We start from the raw sequence: 5251 nt of genomic DNA on the forward strand, positions 1-5251 counted from the left end.
CCAGTAGGACAGGTTGCCCGGAGTAGCAAGATGCAGGGCTAGGCAGATGGGGTTAGTCCTGGGTGAATAGAGGGCTGGGGGAGTGGGGGAGCCCCCACCCTTCCCCAAAGACTAAGAACTCCGAGCCTCCGCCTCCGTCCCAGATGTAAGAGCCAGCTGGCACAGGGCGTTCAAGCGAAGCTGCAGCTGGCACTGGTCCGGGCGGGAGCTGTCACACCCCCTGCGCTGCCCGCCCCTTCCCCTCCCCGGGACAGGCCGAGGGGGCGGGGAGCAGGCACCCGCTTTACGGTATGGGTGTGCATAGGGGAAGGGGCAGGACTAACAGCTGATGGAGTCCCTACGTCAGTGGGTTCAAGCTCCCATCCCGAAGCCTCAGCGGGTAGGAAGTGCCTTAGGGTATCTGCCCCTGCCGCTGCCCGAGTGCCGGGTTAGGGGCGGTGATGGCTGCACCCGCCGCCACGTGGCCAAGAGGAGAAATGCAAATAAGGAAACTAGGGAAGGGGGAGGGAGTGAGTCATGGCGGCCCCACCCGGGAGGGAAATCCGGGCTGGGGCCGCTTCCTGGCCTGGGGCGTCCGGCCTCCCGTTTGAGTTCAGGGTTTCCAGCAGCCCGGGGCTGGAACTGGGCAGCCTTCCCATGGGGGAATCCCGCTGCCTGGCTTCCCACCTTTGCCCTCCTAATCGCACACACTGGCGCGGGTGGGGAAATTGAGGCTGGCGGAGAGGGACTGCTTTCCAGATGGAGAGAGGGACAAGTGGTTAGATTTATCCTGCCGGGGCTTGGATTTGTGGTAGCGTTTCATAGGCTGGGCTTTGGGGGCCATGCCCCGCCCCCCAAGTGCTCCCCTTTGCCGGGCTAGGTGAAGGCAGAGCACACCTACTCCCTGGGCCTCTTTGCACCGTCGCACAGATGGCCCGCACTTCATCTCACTCGCTCCTGGTTCCTACTGGACAGACTGACCTGGGACGGTGATTTCCGTGGCGCCTGGTAATTGCTCGGGACATTGATGAGGGTTTAGAAGAAGGCACGGATTCCACCCCCAACGTTCTAAGGCGCTCTCTCTAGCTTCTTCTCTTCTTTCCCACTGCCATTAAACTCCTGAAGGGGGAGGTAGGGCTAAAACCAGCATAGCTAAGGCTGTTTCCACCCAGAACTGAGAACTTTAAACATCATTTTAAAACTGAATTTAAATGTCTGTGTGTGTGTGTGTGCATCTCAGCAGTTTTTCTCTCCCCAAGGGCGTATCGGTGTGACTGGTTTAACTCCTCAAACTCTGATTCCATCCTATTGGCATGAACTGGAAACTCTGAGCTTTGAACGAACATTCCAGGTCGTCTTTAGTGGCCACCCTCTGAGACACACCAGTGAAAATTTCTCTGCTCCTCTGAGGAAAGAGGGGGAAGGGGTCTGCCTCACAACCCATGTTCCTAGAACGTAGAAGAATAGCTTGAATAGTTAGCCTAAAAGGACGGGAGATGGGTGGTCTCACACGTGCACTTAGGGGTGAAATGGTAACCACAGTCAGGATGCTGGATCTGGCCTAGAAGGTCTTGTAAAAGTGTTTCCTGAAACTAACTGTGAGTAGGAAGGGGGTGTTTCCTATTCCTGCTGCCCCACTTAGGACAGGTGAGAAAGATGTCAGATGCAGCAGGACCTGTAACTAATTTTTTTCAGTGCCTTATTTTTAATGATGGTTCTTAAATGCTTTAACCTGCCTTCAGCCCATTACCCACCGGAGGTAGTGGAAAAGAAAGGATATTGGGGAGTGGACCTGTTTAGAAAGGTCTGGAGATTGCCAGTTCAGTTCACAGGTCAGCAGCAGCAGCTCGATCCACTTGCAAACACTTCACAGATATATCAGCAGTCCAGTTCGGTAGAGTCCAGTTAGCAACGGCAGTGACACTATTGAGCAGAGACAGCCAGGCCTCAGCCTTGGCTCAAGTCATCAGGAGGGACCAACAGGAACACCAGAAGTTCTCTCAGGGAAGTGAAGATCAGCGAGACCCACCAGCGTTGCACAGCTAGCTGTACCAGCAAGCCGAGCTCTCTCTCTGTCACTCCATGGAGTCCTATTTATCCCCTCCAAACATCAGTGTCCTTCACGAGCCTTGCCTCTCAGCACGTGCATCCAATCACCCCCAAGTCTGGGAAGCAGCAAGAAACTGCAGCACACTCCAGAAGTTTTTTTGGTGCATTTCTCTTTATGGAGTCCCAACAAATGCGGCTCAGCTACACAGTGTAAGGGGGACCAATACATGCGTTTTGTTAGCAAAGAATCCTTCGTCACGTGTCCTTTCATGTGCTTGCTTTAGCAGAACATCCTTTCACCTGTGTCTGCCTCAGCAAAACATTCCTTCACGAGTCTGCCTTAGCCTTTCACACCTGTGCCCACTTTAACCAAACATTCCTTTACGTGTTTGCCCCAGCAAAACATCATCCAACCGACTTTCCTTTAAAGAACCCTTAAGTTTCCACTTCAAGAACTTGCTTACCTGTTGATCTAAACTAGGATGGGACATGCCTGGCCCTGTGTTCCATCCAGGCTGTCTGGCTCGACTTCACCCCCAGGATACGCGCTCTCTCTGCACTACAGGCATCCTCTAGATCGCAGAGCCTAGAGAAGGTGCTAAGACACCGGAAGGGGCTGTGTGTGGCAGCCAGGGCCAGGCAGGGTATGACAATTACTATTCATCACCCACCTGACAAGATTTACAATCACCTAGGAGAGCAACCTCTGGGTTCTCTGAGGGTGTTTTTAGAGATAAGACCCACCTTGATTTCAAGCTTCACCATCCTCACAGACCAGGGTAGCTCTGGGGAGGAAGAGAAGGGGAACTGAGCATGACGTGACCAGTCGCCTTTCTCTGCTTCCCAACTGCCAGGGCAAGGTGACCAGCTGCCTAATGCTCCTGCCGCTCTCCTTGGTAGACTGGACCTTCAAACTGACTCAAAACAAACCCTGCCTTAAACTGCTCTTGTTTGTCAGGGCAGCCAGAGAAGCAGTCAACACACAGGAAGCACCTGAAGAAAGCCATTCAGATGGGCAACAATGAGTGTCCCAAGCCCATTGGCCCTGTCTTGTCTTCATTGTCTCTGCCCTGGGATGCTACAAATGCTGCTTTTTGTGCTCACTGGTGGCCTGAGACACCAAAGGGATTAGCTGTTCCTTCTGTGGCAGCAGTCAGGTTCCCTGCCTCCTGACAGTGCAGTGGGTCTTCCCAGGATTCACAAATGGGACCTAGCCAGTGCAATTACTGCTCATTGGATGTCTCATTGAGGCCGAGGCCCGGTGGGTCAGGGGACTGGGAAGGATGTCTGAAGAAGACATCCAGACCAGATGGGTCATCTTGGAGGTGATGAAGCCATATCCTGTCACAGCATCCACCAACCCCAACTGTCGTTACATACCTGGCAGGGATCTTAGACAAATAATAATTATAGTTACCATGCACTAGGCCCTATTCTTAATACTTCATATGCACTAGCTGAATAGTCAAGACAACCCCATGACACGGTATCATCATTGTCCCATTTTTTTTTTTCAGATGAGGAAGCTGAGGCTCCAAGATGTTAAACTATTTGCCCAGCATCTCCCACCTCACAAGCATAGAACAGTGCGCGATTCTACCCAAAGGGTCATTGAGTCGGTGCTTTACCATTCTGGAGCCCTACAGCAGAAGAATCGCAACAGTTCCCACAGAGAGGGAAAGCTCACACCAGGAGTTCTGGCTAGGTATTCTGACTCTGGCGGCCAGAGAGGATGATGTGAGAACTACTTCAAATCCACTTGGTATAGGCTGTCCGTCCCTTCAGTGAGTTTCTGCCAGAGTACAGGCCCCCTAGAACCCCCCCCACCCCCCATCTCTTCAGGTAAATGGCAGCTTTCCTGGGGACTGGGCATGGAGGTAGGACAGTTGAAAGTTTCTGAGGGCAAGACTTTGACTCTGGACTGTGTTTCTTCCTCTAAGGCCTCTTGGCTGACTCTGCACACAGAGCCCACAGCTTCCTGGATTTCTACTGGAACCTTAAAACTCCACGCGTCCAAGCCTCCCTTCCTGCCCCAGGGGCTTCCTCCTCCTGCTTTGCCTCTCTCTGCTCCTGGAGTCCTGCCACTGTCTAAGCAAGAAACCTGTAAGGTGGCTCCGTTCTACAGCCAATCAAGCACCTAAAACACACACACACACACACACACACACACACACACACACACACAGAGGCATATCTCTCCTTTCCCCGATGCAGCCCAGTGGAGGTCTTGTGGCAGTTACTGTGGGCTGCCTACTGCTGTCTCATAAATACCGTTTTCTTGTCCTTACTAAAGCTTTTATTTGCAAGTGACGGAGCTGGAGCACAGAGAAGTGAAAAGTAATCGACCCAAGGTCACAATGATAGCAATGGTGGTGCCATGCTTGGGTGTGTAATGCCAGTCCAAGTCCCATGTTCCTGTCTAATACTTGCTCAGCCACCTCTCCCATCCGGGATCACTACCTCTGGCTCGCCTCCCTTCAGCCCCACCCCACCCCCCCATGTACTCCCTCAGCATCTTTTTAAAAAACCCTTGAATCCATTTGAAATTTACTGCAGTTGCCAAGAACTGTGTTGTAAGACTAGGTAACGGATGCCACCCTCCGGGTCTGGGGACAGGTTGATCAGGTCGCTCAGTTGATAGCACACACACAGGTCTAGAATCCATCCCCAGCCCCGAATCCCAGCAGCACAACCAAGTTGTGGTGCATGCCTATAATCCAGCACTGGAGAAGCGGGGGCAAGAGGACAGAGGTCCAAAGTTGTCCTTAGTTATATAACAAGTTTAAGGCCAGCCTGGGCTACAAAACACCCTGCCTGGAGGTGGGGGTGGGGGGATGGGTGTTGGGGAAGGGTCAGAAAACAACAACCAATCAAGGCTGTGGGAACATAAAGTCCAGTGGGGTTATCTTTCCGTCTGGCTCACAGGCTAATCTGATCCTTCTCCCTTCCCAGCATAGTATCTGGCCTAAATAGGTGCTCCGTGATTACAGATAGGGATGAAGTCAAGTGGAACCCTGGAAACCTCTGTGGGCCTGCATTCTGCAAGTGCGAGGGTCAGGGAGAAGGGGCTGTGCTATCTGTTTTCAAGGTCTCTCCTTCCTCAATGTTTTCTTATTTTCTCCTTTCTCACCCTGTGCCGCAGACGCCATTCACAAGGCTTAGCCACATTATATGAGGTTGGAAGAAGTTGCTAACTTTTGGCCTTCCGTGGCCTTATAACACT

Source organism: Arvicanthis niloticus, chromosome 13, assembly GCF_011762505.2.
Source record: "Arvicanthis niloticus isolate mArvNil1 chromosome 13, mArvNil1.pat.X, whole genome shotgun sequence".
Taxonomy (NCBI): domain Eukaryota; kingdom Metazoa; phylum Chordata; class Mammalia; order Rodentia; family Muridae; genus Arvicanthis; species Arvicanthis niloticus.